The sequence below is a fragment of the Spea bombifrons genome, chromosome 2, assembly GCF_027358695.1.
Source record: "Spea bombifrons isolate aSpeBom1 chromosome 2, aSpeBom1.2.pri, whole genome shotgun sequence".
Classification (NCBI taxonomy): Eukaryota; Metazoa; Chordata; class Amphibia; order Anura; family Pelobatidae; genus Spea; species Spea bombifrons.
The window spans coordinates 142,905,833-142,920,832 of NC_071088.1; the positions used below are offsets into that span (position 1 = coordinate 142,905,833).

At 50.2% G+C, this 15,000-nt stretch overlaps 33 non-coding genes and 8 pseudogenes across 33 annotated transcripts; all 41 read right to left on the reverse strand.

The window, feature by feature from the left end:
* Positions 1-235: 235 nt before the first annotated feature.
* Positions 236-344, reverse strand: LOC128480019 (uncharacterized; annotated as a pseudogene).
* Positions 345-667: 323 nt separating this feature from the next.
* On the reverse strand, positions 668-786 carry LOC128477359 (5S ribosomal RNA). Its single transcript, XR_008348336.1, has one exon. It is a non-coding gene; the product is annotated as a 5S ribosomal RNA (ribosomal RNA).
* Positions 787-1,020: 234 nt separating this feature from the next.
* On the reverse strand, positions 1,021-1,129 carry LOC128480459 (uncharacterized; annotated as a pseudogene).
* Positions 1,130-1,428: 299 nt separating this feature from the next.
* LOC128478994 (5S ribosomal RNA) lies at positions 1,429-1,547 on the reverse strand. Its single transcript, XR_008349889.1, has one exon. It is a non-coding gene; the product is annotated as a 5S ribosomal RNA (ribosomal RNA).
* A 186-nt stretch (positions 1,548-1,733) lies between these two features.
* LOC128480451 (uncharacterized) lies at positions 1,734-1,842 on the reverse strand (annotated as a pseudogene).
* Positions 1,843-2,130: 288 nt separating this feature from the next.
* On the reverse strand, positions 2,131-2,249 carry LOC128477660 (5S ribosomal RNA). The gene has a single exon (XR_008348622.1). It is a non-coding gene; the product is annotated as a 5S ribosomal RNA (ribosomal RNA).
* A 251-nt stretch (positions 2,250-2,500) lies between these two features.
* On the reverse strand, positions 2,501-2,619 carry LOC128477830 (5S ribosomal RNA). The gene has a single exon (XR_008348783.1). It is a non-coding gene; the product is annotated as a 5S ribosomal RNA (ribosomal RNA).
* A 242-nt stretch (positions 2,620-2,861) lies between these two features.
* On the reverse strand, positions 2,862-2,980 carry LOC128477948 (5S ribosomal RNA). The gene has a single exon (XR_008348894.1). It is a non-coding gene; the product is annotated as a 5S ribosomal RNA (ribosomal RNA).
* Positions 2,981-3,228: 248 nt separating this feature from the next.
* LOC128476396 (5S ribosomal RNA) lies at positions 3,229-3,347 on the reverse strand. The gene has a single exon (XR_008347408.1). It is a non-coding gene; the product is annotated as a 5S ribosomal RNA (ribosomal RNA).
* A 219-nt stretch (positions 3,348-3,566) lies between these two features.
* On the reverse strand, positions 3,567-3,685 carry LOC128479670 (uncharacterized; annotated as a pseudogene).
* Positions 3,686-3,919: 234 nt separating this feature from the next.
* LOC128477983 (5S ribosomal RNA) lies at positions 3,920-4,038 on the reverse strand. The gene has a single exon (XR_008348927.1). It is a non-coding gene; the product is annotated as a 5S ribosomal RNA (ribosomal RNA).
* A 222-nt stretch (positions 4,039-4,260) lies between these two features.
* On the reverse strand, positions 4,261-4,379 carry LOC128477661 (5S ribosomal RNA). The gene has a single exon (XR_008348623.1). It is a non-coding gene; the product is annotated as a 5S ribosomal RNA (ribosomal RNA).
* Positions 4,380-4,601: 222 nt separating this feature from the next.
* Positions 4,602-4,719, reverse strand: LOC128479639 (uncharacterized; annotated as a pseudogene).
* Positions 4,720-4,974: 255 nt separating this feature from the next.
* LOC128477755 (5S ribosomal RNA) lies at positions 4,975-5,093 on the reverse strand. Its single transcript, XR_008348712.1, has one exon. It is a non-coding gene; the product is annotated as a 5S ribosomal RNA (ribosomal RNA).
* Positions 5,094-5,323: 230 nt separating this feature from the next.
* On the reverse strand, positions 5,324-5,442 carry LOC128477832 (5S ribosomal RNA). The gene has a single exon (XR_008348785.1). It is a non-coding gene; the product is annotated as a 5S ribosomal RNA (ribosomal RNA).
* Positions 5,443-5,672: 230 nt separating this feature from the next.
* On the reverse strand, positions 5,673-5,791 carry LOC128476397 (5S ribosomal RNA). The gene has a single exon (XR_008347409.1). It is a non-coding gene; the product is annotated as a 5S ribosomal RNA (ribosomal RNA).
* Positions 5,792-6,015: 224 nt separating this feature from the next.
* LOC128478057 (5S ribosomal RNA) lies at positions 6,016-6,134 on the reverse strand. Its single transcript, XR_008348997.1, has one exon. It is a non-coding gene; the product is annotated as a 5S ribosomal RNA (ribosomal RNA).
* A 237-nt stretch (positions 6,135-6,371) lies between these two features.
* Positions 6,372-6,490, reverse strand: LOC128477662 (5S ribosomal RNA). Its single transcript, XR_008348624.1, has one exon. It is a non-coding gene; the product is annotated as a 5S ribosomal RNA (ribosomal RNA).
* Positions 6,491-6,714: 224 nt separating this feature from the next.
* LOC128479208 (5S ribosomal RNA) lies at positions 6,715-6,833 on the reverse strand. The gene has a single exon (XR_008350092.1). It is a non-coding gene; the product is annotated as a 5S ribosomal RNA (ribosomal RNA).
* Positions 6,834-7,081: 248 nt separating this feature from the next.
* LOC128476398 (5S ribosomal RNA) lies at positions 7,082-7,200 on the reverse strand. The gene has a single exon (XR_008347410.1). It is a non-coding gene; the product is annotated as a 5S ribosomal RNA (ribosomal RNA).
* A 263-nt stretch (positions 7,201-7,463) lies between these two features.
* LOC128476399 (5S ribosomal RNA) lies at positions 7,464-7,582 on the reverse strand. Its single transcript, XR_008347411.1, has one exon. It is a non-coding gene; the product is annotated as a 5S ribosomal RNA (ribosomal RNA).
* Positions 7,583-7,818: 236 nt separating this feature from the next.
* LOC128478426 (5S ribosomal RNA) lies at positions 7,819-7,937 on the reverse strand. Its single transcript, XR_008349345.1, has one exon. It is a non-coding gene; the product is annotated as a 5S ribosomal RNA (ribosomal RNA).
* A 258-nt stretch (positions 7,938-8,195) lies between these two features.
* LOC128478834 (5S ribosomal RNA) lies at positions 8,196-8,314 on the reverse strand. Its single transcript, XR_008349734.1, has one exon. It is a non-coding gene; the product is annotated as a 5S ribosomal RNA (ribosomal RNA).
* A 225-nt stretch (positions 8,315-8,539) lies between these two features.
* On the reverse strand, positions 8,540-8,658 carry LOC128479204 (5S ribosomal RNA). The gene has a single exon (XR_008350088.1). It is a non-coding gene; the product is annotated as a 5S ribosomal RNA (ribosomal RNA).
* Positions 8,659-8,891: 233 nt separating this feature from the next.
* On the reverse strand, positions 8,892-9,010 carry LOC128477833 (5S ribosomal RNA). The gene has a single exon (XR_008348786.1). It is a non-coding gene; the product is annotated as a 5S ribosomal RNA (ribosomal RNA).
* Positions 9,011-9,268: 258 nt separating this feature from the next.
* Positions 9,269-9,387, reverse strand: LOC128476400 (5S ribosomal RNA). Its single transcript, XR_008347412.1, has one exon. It is a non-coding gene; the product is annotated as a 5S ribosomal RNA (ribosomal RNA).
* A 248-nt stretch (positions 9,388-9,635) lies between these two features.
* On the reverse strand, positions 9,636-9,754 carry LOC128478427 (5S ribosomal RNA). The gene has a single exon (XR_008349346.1). It is a non-coding gene; the product is annotated as a 5S ribosomal RNA (ribosomal RNA).
* Positions 9,755-9,988: 234 nt separating this feature from the next.
* On the reverse strand, positions 9,989-10,107 carry LOC128477253 (5S ribosomal RNA). The gene has a single exon (XR_008348233.1). It is a non-coding gene; the product is annotated as a 5S ribosomal RNA (ribosomal RNA).
* A 254-nt stretch (positions 10,108-10,361) lies between these two features.
* On the reverse strand, positions 10,362-10,480 carry LOC128476401 (5S ribosomal RNA). The gene has a single exon (XR_008347413.1). It is a non-coding gene; the product is annotated as a 5S ribosomal RNA (ribosomal RNA).
* Positions 10,481-10,705: 225 nt separating this feature from the next.
* On the reverse strand, positions 10,706-10,824 carry LOC128479059 (5S ribosomal RNA). The gene has a single exon (XR_008349951.1). It is a non-coding gene; the product is annotated as a 5S ribosomal RNA (ribosomal RNA).
* A 224-nt stretch (positions 10,825-11,048) lies between these two features.
* LOC128477834 (5S ribosomal RNA) lies at positions 11,049-11,167 on the reverse strand. Its single transcript, XR_008348787.1, has one exon. It is a non-coding gene; the product is annotated as a 5S ribosomal RNA (ribosomal RNA).
* A 239-nt stretch (positions 11,168-11,406) lies between these two features.
* Positions 11,407-11,525, reverse strand: LOC128476944 (5S ribosomal RNA). Its single transcript, XR_008347934.1, has one exon. It is a non-coding gene; the product is annotated as a 5S ribosomal RNA (ribosomal RNA).
* Positions 11,526-11,758: 233 nt separating this feature from the next.
* Positions 11,759-11,867, reverse strand: LOC128480661 (uncharacterized; annotated as a pseudogene).
* A 293-nt stretch (positions 11,868-12,160) lies between these two features.
* LOC128480456 (uncharacterized) lies at positions 12,161-12,278 on the reverse strand (annotated as a pseudogene).
* Positions 12,279-12,488: 210 nt separating this feature from the next.
* On the reverse strand, positions 12,489-12,607 carry LOC128476403 (5S ribosomal RNA). The gene has a single exon (XR_008347415.1). It is a non-coding gene; the product is annotated as a 5S ribosomal RNA (ribosomal RNA).
* A 246-nt stretch (positions 12,608-12,853) lies between these two features.
* Positions 12,854-12,972, reverse strand: LOC128477663 (5S ribosomal RNA). The gene has a single exon (XR_008348625.1). It is a non-coding gene; the product is annotated as a 5S ribosomal RNA (ribosomal RNA).
* Positions 12,973-13,184: 212 nt separating this feature from the next.
* On the reverse strand, positions 13,185-13,303 carry LOC128477835 (5S ribosomal RNA). The gene has a single exon (XR_008348788.1). It is a non-coding gene; the product is annotated as a 5S ribosomal RNA (ribosomal RNA).
* Positions 13,304-13,548: 245 nt separating this feature from the next.
* On the reverse strand, positions 13,549-13,660 carry LOC128480713 (uncharacterized; annotated as a pseudogene).
* A 311-nt stretch (positions 13,661-13,971) lies between these two features.
* Positions 13,972-14,090, reverse strand: LOC128476404 (5S ribosomal RNA). Its single transcript, XR_008347416.1, has one exon. It is a non-coding gene; the product is annotated as a 5S ribosomal RNA (ribosomal RNA).
* Positions 14,091-14,341: 251 nt separating this feature from the next.
* Positions 14,342-14,460, reverse strand: LOC128477048 (5S ribosomal RNA). The gene has a single exon (XR_008348037.1). It is a non-coding gene; the product is annotated as a 5S ribosomal RNA (ribosomal RNA).
* Positions 14,461-14,702: 242 nt separating this feature from the next.
* On the reverse strand, positions 14,703-14,821 carry LOC128478428 (5S ribosomal RNA). The gene has a single exon (XR_008349347.1). It is a non-coding gene; the product is annotated as a 5S ribosomal RNA (ribosomal RNA).
* Positions 14,822-15,000: the final 179 nt, after the last annotated feature.

Sequence of the window (15,000 nt, forward strand, 5' to 3'; positions counted from 1 at the left end):
GCTGCTGCTGCTGCTGCTGCTGCTGCTGCTGCTGCTGCTGCTGCTGCTGCTGCTGCTGCTGCTGCTGCTGCTGCTGCTGCTGCTGCTGCTGCTGCTGCTTGTCGTCAGACAGAAAGAATTATAAGCCCTGGGACAGGACAGAGAAGGTGAGAAGGTTCAAATAAGGGTTTAAAGCTTTGATGATGAGCAAGAAACACATGGCAAAAAGCTCTCCCCGGACTGTGAGAAAAGAAAAAGCCTACAACACCTGGTATTCCCAGGCGGTCTCCCATCCAGGTACTAACCAGGCCCAACCCTGCTTAGCTTCCGAGATCAGGCGCTTTCAGGGTGGTATGGCCGCAGGTGTGAAAGTTTTTTATTTTACTTCTCTTATTCTGCTGCTGCTGCTGCTGCTGCTGCTGCTGCTGCTGCTGCTGCTGCTGCTGCTGCTGCTGCTGCTGCTGCTGCTGCTGCTGCTGCTGCTGCTGCTGCTGCTGCTGCTGCTGCTGCTGCTGCTGCTGCTGCTGCTGCTGCTGCTGCTGCTGCTGCTTGTCGTCAGACAGAAAGAATTATAAGCCCTGGGACAGGACAGAGAAGGTGAGAAGGTTCAAACAAGGGTTTAAAGCTTTGATGATGAGCAAGAAACACATGGCAAAAAGCTCTCCCCGGACTGTGAGAAAAAATTAAAAACCTACAACACCTGGTATTCCCAGGCGGTCTCCCATCCAGGTACTAACCAGGCCCAACCCTGCTTAGCTTCCGAGATCAGACGAGATCGGGCGCTTTCAGGGTGGTATTGCCGCAGGTGTGAAGGTTCTTTATTTTACTTCTCTTATTCTGTTGCTGCTGCTGCTGCTGCTGCTGCTGCTGCTGCTGCTGCTGCTGCTGCTGCTGCTGCTGCTGCTTGTCGTCAGACAGAAAGAATTATAAGCCCTGGGACAGGACAGAGAAGGTGAGAAGGTTCAAATAAGGGTTTAAAGCTTTGATGATGAGCAAGAAACACATGGCAAAAAGCTCTCCCCGGACTGTGAGAAAAGAAAAAGCCTACAACACCTGGTATTTCCAGGCGGTCTCCCATCCAGGTACTAACCAGGCCCAACCCTGCTTAGCTTCCGAGATCAGGCGCTTTCAGGGTGGTATGGCCGCAGGTGTGAAAGTTCTTTATTTTACTTCTCTTATTCTGTTGCTGCTGCTGCTGCTGCTGCTGCTGCTGCTGCTGCTGCTGCTGCTGCTGCTGCTGCTGCTGCTGCTGCTGCTGCTGCTGCTGCTGCTGCTGCTGCTGCTGCTGCTGCTGCTGCTGCTGCTGCTGCTTGTCGTCAGACAGAAAGAATTATAAGCCCTGGGACAGGACAGAGAAGGTGAGAAGGTTCAAACAAGGGTTTAAAGCTTTGATGATGAGCAAGAAACACATGGCAAAAAGCTCTCCCCGGACTGTGAGAAAAAATTAAAAGCCTACAACACCTGGTATTCCCAGGAGGTCTCCCATCCAGGTACTAACCAGGCCCAACCCTGCTTAGCTTCCGAGATCAGACGATATCAGGCGCTTTCAGGGTGGTATGGCCGCAGGTGTGAAAGTGTTTTATATTACTTCTCTTATTCTGTTGCTGCTGCTGCTGCTTGTCATCAGACAGAAATAATTATAAGCCCTGGGACAGGACAGAGAAGGTGAGAAGGTTCAAATAAGGGTTTAAAGCTTTGATGATGAGCAAGAAACACATGGCAAAAAGCTCTCCCCAAACTGTGAGAAAAGAAAAAGCCTACAACACCTGGTATTCCCAGGCGGTCTCCCATCCAGGTACTAACCAGGCCCAACCATGCTTAGCTTCCGAGATCAGGCGCTTTCAGGGTGGTATGGCCGCAGGTGTGAAAGTTTTTTATTTTACTTCTCTTATTCTGCTGCTGCTGCTGCTGCTGCTGCTGCTGCTGCTGCTGCTGCTGCTGCTGCTGCTGCTGCTGCTGCTGCTGCTGCTGCTGCTGCTGCTGCTGCTGCTGCTGCTGCTGCTGCTGCTGCTGCTTGTCGTCAGACAGAAAGAATTATAAGCCCTGGGACAGGACAGAGAAGGTGAGAAGGTTCAAATAAGGGTTTAAAGCTTTGATGATGAGCAAGAAACACATGGCAAAAAGCTCTCCCCGGACTGTGAGAAAAGAAAAAGCTTACAACACCTGGTATTCCCAGGCGGTCTCCCATCCAGGTACTAACCAGGCCCAACCCTGCTTAGCTTCCGAGATCAGACGAGATCGGGCGCTTTCAGGGTGGTATGGCCGCAGGTGTGAAAGCTCTTTATTTTACTTTTCTTATTCTGTTGCTGCTGCTGCTGCTGCTGCTGCTGCTGCTGCTGCTGCTGCTGCTGCTGCTGCTGCTGCTGCTGCTGCTGCTGCTGCTTGTCGTCAGACAGAAAGAATTATAAGCCCTGGGACAGGACAGAGAAGGTGAGAAGGTTCAAATAAGGGTTTAAAGCTTTGATGATGAGCAAGAAACACATGGCAAAAAGCTCTCCCCGGACTGTGAGAAAAAATTAAAAGCCTACAACACCTGGTATTCCCAGGCGGTCTGCCATCCAGGTACTAACCAGGCCCAACCCTGCTTAGCTTCCGAGATCAGACGAGATCGGGCGCTTTCAGGGTGGTATGGCCGCAGGTGTGAAAGTTTTTTATTTTACTTCTCTTATTCTGTTGCTGCTGCTGCTGCTGCTGCTGCTGCTGCTGCTGCTGCTGCTGCTGCTGCTGCTGCTGCTGCTGCTGCTTGTCGTCAGACAAAAAGAATTATAAGCCCTGGGACAGGACAGAGAAGGTGAGAAGGTTCAAATAAGGGTTTAAAGCTTTGATGATGAGCAAGAAACACATGGCAAAAAGCTCTCCCCGGACTGTGAGAAAAAATTAAAAGCCTACAACACCTGGTATTCCCAGGCGGTCTCCCATCCAGGTACTAACCAGGCCCAACCCTGCTTAGCTTCCGAGATCAGACAAGATCGGGCGCTTTCAGGGTGGTATGGCCGCAGGTGTGAAAGTTTTTTATTTTACTTCTCTTATTCTGTTGCTGCTGCTGCTGCTGCTGCTGCTGCTGCTGCTGCTGCTGCTGCTGCTGCTGCTGCTGCTGCTGCTGCTGCTGCTTGTCGTCAGACAAAAAGAATTATAAGCCCTGGGACAGGACAGAGAAGGTGAGAAGGTTCAAATAAGGGTTTAAAGCTTTGATGATGAGCAAGAAACACATGGCAAAAAGCTCTCCCCGGACTGTGAGAAAAAATTAAAAGCCTACAACACCTGGTATTCCCAGGCGGTCTCCCATCCAGGTACTAACCAGGCCCAACCCTGCTTAGCTTCCGAGATCAGACGAGATCGGGCGCTTTCAGGGTGGTATGGCCGCAGGTGTGAAAGTTTTTTATTTTACTTCTCTTATTCTGTTGCTGCTGCTGCTGCTGCTGCTGCTGCTGCTGCTGCTGCTGCTGCTGCTTGTCGTCAGACAAAAAGAATTATAAGCCCTGGGACAGGACAGAGAAGGTGAGAAGGTTCAAATAAGGGTTTAAAGCTTTGATGATGAGCAAGAAACACATGGCAAAAAGCTCTCCCCGGACTGTGAGAAAAGAAAAAGCCTACAACACCTGGTATTCCCAGGCAGTCTCCCATCCAGGTACTAACCAGGCCCAACCCTGCTTAGCTTACGAGATCAGACAAGATCGGGCGGTTTCAGGGTGGAATGGCTGCAGGTGTGAAAGTCTTTTATTTTACTTCTCTTATTCTGTTGCTGCTGCTGCTGCTGCTGCTGCTGCTGCTGCTGCTGCTGCTGCTGCTGCTGCTGCTGCTGCTTGTCGTCAGACAGAAAGAATTATAAGCCCTGGGACAGGACAGAGAAGGTGAGAAGGTTCAAATAAGGGTTTAAAGCTTTGATGATGAGCAAGAAACACATGGCAAAAAGCTCTCCCCGGACTGTGAGAAAAGAAAAAGCCTACAACACCTGGTATTCCCAGGCGGTCTCCCACCCAGGTACTAACCAGGCCCAACCCTGCTTAGCTTCCGAAATCAGACGAGATCGGGCGCTTTCAGGGTGGTATGGCCGCAGGTGTGAAAGTTTTTTATTTTACTTCTCTTATTCTGTTGCTGCTGCTGCTGCTGCTGCTGCTGCTGCTGCTGCTGCTGCTGCTGCTGCTTGTCGTCAGACAGAAAGAATTATAAGCCCTGGGACAGGACAGAGAAGGTGAGAAGGTTCAAATAAGGGTTTAAAGCTTTGATGATGAGCAAGAAACACATGGCAAAAAGCTCTCCCCGGACTGTGAGAAAAGAAAAAGCTTACAACACCTGGTATTCCCAGGCGGTCTCCCATCCAGGTACTAACCAGGCCCAACCCTGCTTAGCTTCCGAGATCAGACGAGATCGGGCGCTTTCAGGGTGGTATGGCCGCAGGTGTGAAAGTTTTTTATTTTACTTCTCTTATTCTGTTGCTGCTGCTGCTGCTGCTGCTGCTGCTGCTGCTGCTGCTGCTGCTGCTGCTTGTCGTCAGACAAAAAGAATTATAAGCCCTGGGACAGGACAGAGAAGGTGAGAAGGTTCAAATAAGGGTTTAAAGCTTTGATGATGAGCAAGAAACACATGGCAAAAAGCTCTCCCCGGACTGTGAGAAAAGAAAAAGACTACAACACCTGGTATTCCCAGGCAGTCTCCAACCAGGTACTAACCAGGCCCAACCCTGCTTAGCTTCCGAGATCAGACGAGATCGGGCGCTATCATGGTGGTATGGCCGCAGGTGTGAAAGTTTTTTATTTTACTTCTCTTATTCTGTTGCTGTTGCTGTTGCTGTTGCTGTTGCTGTTGCTGTTGCTGTTGCTGTTGCTGTTGCTGTTGCTGCTGCTGCTGCTGCTGCTGCTTGTCGTCAGACAGAAAGAATTATAAGCCCTGGGACAGGACAGAGAAGGTGAGAAGGTTCAAATAAAGGTTTAAAGCTTTGATGATGAGCAAGAAACACATGGCAAAAAGCTCTCCCTGGACTGTGAGAAAAGAAAAAGCCTACAACACCTGGTATTCCCAGGCGGTCTCCCATCCAGGTACTAACCAGGCCCAACCCTGCTTAGCTTCCGAGAGCAGACGAGATCGGGCGCTTTCAGGGTGGTATGGCCGCAGGTGTGAAAGCTCTTTATTTTACTTTTCTTATTCTGTTGCTGCTGCTGCTGCTGCTGCTGCTGCTGCTGCTGCTGCTGCTGCTGCTGCTGCTGCTTGTCGTCAGACAGAAAGAATTATAAGCCCTGGGACAGGACAGAGAAGGTGAGAAGGTTCAAATAAGGGTTTAAAGCTTTGATGATGAGCAAGAAACACATGGCAAAAAGCTCTCCCCGGACTGTGAGAAAAAATTAAAAGCCTACAACACCTGGTATTCCCAGGCGGTCTGCCATCCAGGTACTAACCAGGCCCAACCCTGCTTAGCTTCCGAGATCAGACGAGATCGGGCGCTTTCAGGGTGGTATGGCCGCAGGTGTGAAAGTTTTTTATTTTACTTCTCTTATTCTGTTGCTGCTGCTGCTGCTGCTGCTGCTGCTGCTGCTGCTGCTGCTGCTGCTGCTGCTGCTTGTCGTCAGACAAAAAGAATTATAAGCCCTGGGACAGGACAGAGAAGGTGAGAAGGTTCAAATAAGGGTTTAAAGCTTTGATGATGAGCAAGAAACACATGGCAAAAAGCTCTCCCCGGACTGTGAGAAAAAATTAAAAGCCTACAACACCTGGTATTCCCAGGCGGTCTCCCATCCAGGTACTAACCAGGCCCAACCCTGCTTAGCTTCCGAGATCAGACGAGATCGGGCGCTTTCAGGGTGGTATGGCCGCAGGTGTGAAAGTTTTTTATTTTACTTCTCTTATTCTGTTGCTGCTGCTGCTGCTGCTGCTGCTGCTGCTGCTGCTGCTGCTGCTGCTGCTTGTCGTCAGACAAAAAGAATTATAAGCCCTGGGACAGGACAGAGAAGGTGAGAAGGTTCAAATAAGGGTTTAAAGCTTTGATGATGAGCAAGAAACACATGGCAATAAGCTCTCCCCGGACTGTGAGAAAAAATTAAAAGCCTACAACACCTGGTATTCCCAGGCGGTCTCCCATCCAGGTACTAACCAGGCCCAACCCTGCTTAGCTTCCGAGATCAGACAAGATCGGGCGCTTTCAGGGTGGTATGGCTGCAGGTGTGAAAGTTTTTTATTTTACTTCTCTTATTCTGCTGCTGCTGCTGCTGCTGCTGCTGCTGCTGCTGCTGCTGCTGCTGCTGCTGCTGCTGCTGCTGCTGCTTGTCGTCAGACAGAAAGAATTATAAGCCCTGGGACAGGACAGAGAAGGTGAGAAGGTTCAAATAAGGGTTTAAAGCTTTGATGATGAGCAAGAAACACATGGCAAAAAGCTCTCCCCGGACTGTGAGAAAAGAAAAAGCTTACAACACCTGGTATTCCCAGGCGGTCTCCCATCCAGGTACTAACCAGGCCCAACCCTGCTTAGCTTCCGAGATCAGACGAGATCGGGCGCTTTCAGGGTGGTATGGCCGCAGGTGTGAAAGCTCTTTATTTTACTTTTCTTATTCTGTTGCTGCTGCTGCTGCTGCTGCTGCTGCTGCTGCTGCTGCTGCTGCTGCTGCTTGTCGTCAGACAGAAAGAATTATAAGCCCTGGGACAGGACAGAGAAGGTGAGAAGGTTCAAATAAGGGTTTAAAGCTTTGATGATGAGCAAGAAACACATGGCAAAAAGCTCTCCCCGGACTGTGAGAAAAAATTAAAAGCCTACAACTCCTGTTATTCCCAGGCGGTCTGCCATCCAGGTACTAACCAGGCCCAACCCTGCTTAGCTTCCGAGATCAGACGAGATCGGGCGCTTTCAGGGTGGTATGGCCGCAGGTGTGAAAGTTTTTTATTTTACTTCTCTTATTCTGTTGCTGCTGCTGCTGCTGCTGCTGCTGCTGCTGCTGCTGCTGCTGCTGCTGCTGCTGCTGCTGCTGCTGCTGCTGCTTGTCGTCAGACAAAAAGAATTATAAGCCCTGGGACAGGACAGAGAAGGTGAGAAGGTTCAAATAAGGGTTTAAAGCTTTGATGATGAGCAAGAAACACATGGCAAAAAGCTCTCCCCGGACTGTGAGAAAAAATTAAAAGCCTACAACACCTGGTATTCCCAGGCGGTCTCCCATCCAGGTACTAACCAGGCCCAACCCTGCTTAGCTTCCGAGATCAGACGAGATCGGGCGCTTTCAGGGTGGTATGGCCGCAGGTGTGAAAATTTTTTATTTTACTTCTCTTATTCTGTTGCTGCTGCTGCTGCTGCTGCTGCTGCTGCTGCTGCTGCTGCTGCTGCTGCTGCTGCTGCTGCTGCTGCTGCTGCTGCTGCTGCTGCTGCTTGTCGTCAGACAAAAAGAATTATAAGCCCTGGGACAGGACAGAGAAGGTGAGAAGGTTCAAATAAGGGTTTAAAGCTTTGATGATGAGCAAGAAACACATGGCAAAAAGCTCTCCCCGGACTGTGAGAAAAAATTAAAAGCCTACAACACCTGGTATTCCCAGGCGGTCTCCCATCCAGGTACTAACCAGGCCCAACCCTGCTTAGCTTCCGAGATCAGACGAGATCGGGCGCTTTCAGGGTGGTATGGCCGCAGGTGTGAAAGTTTTTTATTTTACTTCTCTTATTCTGTTGCTGCTGCTGCTGCTGCTGCTGCTGCTGCTGCTGCTGCTGCTGCTGCTGCTGCTGCTGCTGCTTGTCGTCAGACAAAAAGAATTATAAGCCCTGGGACAGGACAGAGAAGGTGAGAAGGTTCAAATAAGGGTTTAAAGCTTTGATGATGAGCAAGAAACACATGGCAAAAAGCTCTCCCCGGACTGTGAGAAAAAATTAAAAGCCTACAACACCTGGTATTCCCAGGCGGTCTCCCATCCAGGTACTAACCAGGCCCAACCCTGCTTAGCTTCCGAGATCAGACGAGAGCGGGCGCTTTCAGGGTGGTATGGCCGCAGGTGTGAAAGTTTTTTATTTTACTTCTCTTATTCTGCTGCTGCTGCTGCTGCTGCTGCTGCTGCTGCTGCTGCTGCTGCTGCTGCTGCTGCTGCTGCTGCTGCTGCTGCTGCTGCTGCTGCTGCTTGTCGTCAGACAGAAAGAATTATAAGCCCTGGGACAGGACAGAGAAGGTGAGAAGGTTCAAATAAGGGTTTAAAGCTTTGATGATGAGCAAGAAACACATGGCAAAAAGCTCTCCCCGGACTGTGAGAAAAGAAAAAGCCTACAACACCTGGTATTCCCAGGCGGTCTCCCACCCACGTACTAACCAGGCCCAACCCTGCTTAGCTTCCGAAATCAGACGAGATCGGGCGCTTTCAGGGTGGTATGGCCGCAGGTGTGAAAGTTTTTTATTTTACTTCTCTTATTCTGTTGCTGCTGCTGCTGCTGCTGCTGCTGCTGCTGCTGCTGCTGCTGCTGCTGCTGCTTGTCGTCAGACAGAAAGAATTATAAGCCCTGGGACAGGACAGAGAAGGTGAGAAGGTTCAAATAAGGGTTTAAAGCTTTGATGATGAGCAAGAAACACATGGCAAAAAGCTCTCCCCGGACTGTGAGAAAAGAAAAAGCTTACAACACCTGGTATTCCCAGGCGGTCTCCCATCCAGGTACTAACCAGGCCCAACCCTGCTTAGCTTCCGAGATCAGACAAGATCGGGCACTTTCAGGGTGGTATGGCCGCAGGTGTGAAAGTTCTTTATTTTACTTTTCTTATTCTGTTGCTGCTGCTGCTGCTGCTGCTGCTGCTGCTGCTGCTGCTGCTGCTGCTGCTGCTGCTGCTTGTCGTCAGACAGAAAGAATTATAAGCCCTGGGACAGGACAGAGAAGGTGAGAAGGTTCAAATAAGGGTTTAAAGCTTTGATGATGAGCAAGAAACACATGGCAAAAAGCTCTCCCCGGACTGTGAGAAAAAATTTAAAGCCTACAACACCTGGTATTCCCAGGCGGTCTGCCATCCAGGTACTAACCAGGCCCAACCCTGCTTAGCTTCCGAGATCAGACGAGATCGGGCGCTTTCAGGGTGGTATGGCCGCAGGTGTGAAAGTTTTTTATTTTACTTCTCTTATTCTGTTGCTGCTGCTGCTGCTGCTGCTGCTGCTGCTGCTGCTGCTGCTGCTGCTGCTGCTGCTGCTGCTGCTGCTGCTGCTGCTGCTGCTGCTTGTCGTCAGACAAAAAGAATTATAAGCCCTGGGACAGGACAGAGAAGGTGAGAAGGTTCAAATAAGGGTTTAAAGCTTTGATGATGAGCAAGAAACATGGCAAAAAGCTCTCCCCGGACTGTGAGAAAAAATTAAAAGCCTACAACACCTGGTATTCCCAGGCGGTCTCCCATCCAGGTACTAACCAGGCCCAACCCTGCTTAGCTTCCGAGATCAGACGAGATCGGGCGCTTTCAGGGTGGTATGGCCGCAGGTGTGAAAGTTTTTTATTTTACTTCTCTTATTCTGTTGCTGCTGCTGCTGCTGCTGCTGCTGCTGCTGCTGCTGCTGCTGCTGCTGCTGCTGCTGCTGCTGCTGCTGCTGCTTGTCGTCAGACAAAAAGAATTATAAGCCCTGGGACAGGACAGAGAAGGTGAGAAGGTTCAAATAAGGGTTTAAAGCTTTGATGATGAGCAAGAAACACATGGCAAAAAGCTCTCCCCGGACTGTGAGAAAAAATTAAAAGCCTACAACACCTGGTATTCCCAGGCGGTCTCCCATCCAGGTACTAACCAGGCCCAACCCTGCTTAGCTTCCGAGATCAGACGAGAGCGGGCGCTTTCAGGGTGGTATGGCCGCAGGTGTGAAAGTTTTTTATTTTACTTCTCTTATTCTGCTGCTGCTGCTGCTGCTGCTGCTGCTGCTGCTGCTGCTGCTGCTGCTGCTGCTGCTGCTGCTGCTTGTCGTCAGACAGAAAGAATTATAAGCCCTGGGACAGGACAGAGAAGGTGAGAAGGTTCAAATAAGGGTTTAAAGCTTTGATGATGAGCAAGAAACACATGGCAAAAAGCTCTCCCCGGACTGTGAGAAAAGAAAAAGCCTACAACACCTGGTATTCCCAGGCGGTCTCCCATCCAGGTACTAACCAGGCCCAACCCTGCTTAGCTTCCGAGATCAGACGAGATCAGGCGCTTTCAGGGTGGTATGGCCGCAGGTGTGAAAGTCTTTTATTTTACTTCTCTTATTCTGTTGCTGCTGCTGCTGCTGCTGCTGCTGCTGCTGCTGCTGCTGCTGCTGCTGCTGCTGCTGCTGCTGCTGCTGCTGCTGCTGCTTGTCGTCAGACAGAAAGAATTATAAGCCCTGGGACAGGACAGAGAAGGTGAGAAGGTTCAAATAAGGGTTTAAAGCTTTGATGATGAGCAAGAAACACATTGCAAAAAGCTCTCCCCGGACTGTGAGAAAAAATTAAAAGCCTACAACACCTGGTATTCCCAGGCGGTCTCCCATCCAGGTACTAACCAGGCCCAACCCTGCTTAGCTTCCGAGATCAGACGAGATCGGGCGCTTTCAGGGTGGTATGGCCGCAGGTGTGAAAGTTTTTTATTTTACTTCTCTTATTCTGCTGCTGCTGCTGCTGCTGCTGCTGCTGCTGCTGCTGTTGCTGCTGCTGCTGCTGCTTGTCGTCAGACAGAAAGAATTATAAGCCCTAGGACAGGACAGAGAAGGTGAGAAGGTTCAAATAAGGGTTTAAAGCTTTGATGATGAGCAAGAAACACATGGCAAAAAGCACTCCCCGGACTGTGAGAAAAGAAAAAGCCTACAACACCTGGTATTCCCAGGCGGTCTCCCATCCAGGTACTAACCAGGCCCAACCTTGCTTAGATTCCGAGATCAGACGAGATCGGGCGCTTTCAGGGTGGTATGGCCGCAGGTGTGAAAGCTCTTTATTTTACTTTTCTTATTCTGTTGCTGCTGCTGCTGCTGCTGCTGCTGCTGCTGCTGCTGCTGCTGCTGCTGCTTGTCGTCAGACAGAAAGAATTATAAGCCCTGGGACAGGACAGAGAAGGTGAGAAGGTTCAAATAAGGGTTTAAAGCTTTGATGATGAGCAAGAAACACATGGCAAAAAGCTCTCCCCGGACTGTGAGAAAAAATTAAAAGCCTACAACACCTGGTATTCCCAGGCGGTCTGCCATCCAGGTACTAACCAGGCCCAACCCTGCTTAGCTTCCGAGATCAGACGAGATCGGGCGCTTTCAGGGTGGTATGGCCGCAGGTGTGAAAGTTTTTTATTTTACTTCTCTTATTCTGTTGCTGCTGCTGCTGCTGCTGCTGCTGCTGCTGCTGCTGCTGCTGCTGCTGCTGCTGCTGCTGCTGCTTGTCGTCAGACAAAAAGAATTATAAGCCCTGGGACAGGACAGAGAAGGTGAGAAGGTTCAAATAAGGGTTTAAAGCTTTGATGATGAGCAAGAAACACATGGCAAAAAGCTCTCCCCGGACTGTGAGAAAAAATTAAAAGCCTACAACACCTGGTATTCCCAGGCGGTCTCCCATCCAGGTACTAACCAGGCCCAACCCCGCTTAGCTTCCGAGATCAGACGAGATCGGGCGCTTTCAGGGTGGTATGGCTGCAGGTGTGAAAGTTTTTTATTTTACTTCTCTTATTCTGTTGCTGCTGCTGCTGCTGCTGCTGCTGCTGCTGCTGCTGCTGCTGCTGCTGCTGCTGCTGCTTGTCGTCAGACAAAAAGAATTATAAGCCCTGGGACAGGACAGAGAAGGTGAGAAGGTTCAAATAAGGGTTTAAAGCTTTGATGATGAGCAAGAAACACATGGCAAAAAGCTCTCCCCGGACTGTGAGAAAAAATTAAAAGCCTACAACACCTGGTATTCCCAGGCGGTCTCCCATCCAGGTACTAACCAGGCCCAACTCTGCTTAGCTTACGAGATCAGGCGCTTTCAGGGTGGTATGGCCGCAGGTGTGAAAGTTTTTTATTTTACTTCTCTTATTCTGCTGCTGCTGCTGCTGCTGCTGCTGCTGCTGCTGCTGCTGCTGCTGCTGCTGCTGCTGCTGCTGCTGCTGCTGCTGCTGCTGCTGCTGCTGCTGCTGCTGCTGCTGCTGCTGCTGCTGCTGCTTGTCGTCAGACAAAAAGAATTATAAGCCCTGGGACAGGACAGAGAAGGTGAGAAGGTTCAAATAAGGGTTTAAAGCTTTGATGATGAGCAAGAAACACATGGCAAAAAGCTCTCCCCGGACTGTGAGAAAAAATTAAAAGCCTACAACACCTGGTATTCCCAGGCAGTCTCCCATCCAGGTACTAAACAGGCCCAACCTGCTTAGCTTCCGAGATCAGACGAGAGCGGGCACTTTCAGGGTGGTATGGCCGCAGGTGTGTAAGTTTTTTATTTTACTTCTCTTATTCTGCTGCTGCTGCTGCTGCTGCTGCTGCTGCTGCTGCTGCTGCTTGTCGTCAGACAGAAAGAATTATAAGCCCTGGGACAGGACAGAGAAGGTGAGAAGGTTCAAATAAGGGTTTAAAGCTTTGATGATGAGCAAGAAACACATGGCAAAAAGCTCTCCCCGGACTGTGAGAAAAGAAAAAGCCTACAACACCTGGTATTCCCAGGCGGTCTCCCATCCAGGTACTAACCAGGCCCAACCCTGCTTAGCTTCCGAGATCAGACGAGATCGGGCGCTTTCAGGGTGGTATGGCCGCAGGTGTGAAAGTTTTTTATTTTACTTCTCTTATTCTGTTGCTGCTGCTGCTGCTGCTGCTGCTGCTGCTGCTGCTGCTGCTGCTGCTGCTGCTGCTGCTGCTGCTGCTGCTGCTTGTCGTCAGACAGAAAGAATTATAAGCCCTGGGACAGGACAGAGAAGGTGAGAAGGTTCAAATAAGGGTTTAAAGCTTTGATGATGAGCAAGAAACACATGGCAAAAAGCTCTCCCCGGACTGTGAGAAAAGAAAAAGCTTACAACACCTGGTATTCCCAGGCGGTCTCCCATCCAGGTACTAACCAGGCCCAACCCTGCTTAGCTTCCGAGATCAGACGAGATCGGGCGCTTTCAGGGTGGTATGGCCGCAGGTGTGAAAGCTCTTTATTTTACTTTTCTTATTCTGTTGCTGCTGCTGCTGCTGCTGCTGCTGCTGCTGCTGCTGCTTGTCGTCAGACAGAAAGAATTATAAGCCCTGGGACAGGACAGAGAAGGTGAGAAGGTTCAAATAAGGGTTTAAAGCTTTGATGATGAGCAAGAAACACATGGCAAAAAGCTCTCCCCGGACTGTGAGAAAAAATTAAAAGCCTACAACACCTGGTATTCCCAGGCGGTCTGCCATCCAGGTACTAACCAGGCCCAACCCTGCTTAGCTTCCGAGATCAGACGAGATCGGGCGCTTTCAGGGTGGTATGGCCGCAGGTGTGAAAGTTTTTTATTTTACTTCTCTTATTCTGTTGCTGCTGCTGCTGCTGCTGCTGCTGCTGCTGCTGCTGCTGCTGCTGCTGCTGCTGCTGCTGCTGCTGCTGCTTGTCGTCAGACAAAAAGAATTATAAGCCCTGGGACAGGACAGAGAAGGTGAGAAGGTTCAAATAAGGGTTTAAAGCTTTGATGATGAGCAAGAAACACATGGCAAAAAGCTCTCCCCGGACTGTGAGAAAAAATTAAAAGCCTACAACACCTGGTATTCCCAGGCGGTCTCCCATCCAGGTGGTACTAACCAGGCCCAACCCTGCTTAGCTTCCGAGATCAGGCGCTTTCAGGGTGGTATGGCCACAGGTGTGAAAGTTTTTCATTTTACTTCTCTTATTCTGTTGCTGCTGCTGCTGCTGCTGCTGCTGCTGCTGCTGCTGCTGCTGCTGCTGCTGCTGCTGCTGCTGCTGCTGCTGCTGCTGCTGCTGCTGCTGCTGCTGCTGCTGCTGCTGCTGCTGCTGCTGCTGCTGCTGCTGCTGCTTGTCGTCAGACAAAAAGAATTATAAGCCCTGGGACAGGACAGAGAAGGTGAGAAGGTTCAAATAAGGGTTTAAAGCTTTGATGATGAGCAAGAAACACATGGCAAAAAGCTCTCCCCGGACTGTGAGAAAAAATTAAAAGCCTACAACACCTGGTATTCCCAGGCGGTCTCCCATCCAGGTACTAACCAGGCCCAACCCTGCTTAGCTTCCGAGATCAGACGAGATCGGGCGCTTTCAGGGTGGTATGGCCGCAGGTGTGAAAGTTTTTTATTTTACTTCTCTTATTCTGTTGCTGCTGCTGCTGCTGCTGCTGCTGCTGCTGCTGCTGCTGCTGCTGCTGCTGCTGCTGCTGCTGCTGCTGCTGCTGCTTGTCGTCAGACAAAAAGAATTATAAGCCCTGGGACAGGACAGAGAAGGTGAGAAGGTTCAAATAAGGGTTTAAAGCTTTGATGATGAGCAAGAAACACATGGCAAAAAGCTCTCCCCGGACTGTGAGAAAAAATTAAAAGCCTACAACACCTGGTATTCCCAGGCGGTCTCCCAGCCAGGTACTAACCAGGCCCAACCCTGCTTAGCTTCCGAGATCAGACGAGATCGGGCGCTTTCAGGGTGGTATGGCCGCAGGTGTGAAAGTTTTTTATTTTACTTCTCTTATTCTGTTGCTGCTGCTGCTGCTGCTGCTGCTGCTGCTGCTGCTGCTGCTGCTGCTGCTGCTGCTGCTGCTGCTGCTTGTCGTCAGACAAAAAGAATTATAAGCCCTGGGACAGGACAGAGAAGGTGAGAAGGTTCAAATAAGGGTTTAAAGCTTTGATGATGAGCAAGAAACACATGGCAAAAAGCTCTCCCCGGACTGTGAGAAAAAATTAAAAGCCTACAACACCTGGTATTCCCAGGCGGTCTCCCATCCAGGTACTAACCAGGCCCAACCCTGCTTAGCTTCCGAGATCAGACGAGAGCGGGCGCTTTCAGGGTGGTATGGCCGCAGGTGTGAAAGTTTTTTATTTTACTTCTCTTATTCTGCTGCTGCTGCTGCTGCTGCTGCTGCTGCTGCTGCTGCTGCTGCTTGTCATCAGACAGAAAGAATTATAAGCCCTGGGACAGGACAGAGAAGGTGAGAAGGTTCAAATAAGGGTTTAAAGCTTTGATGATGAGCAAGAAACACATGG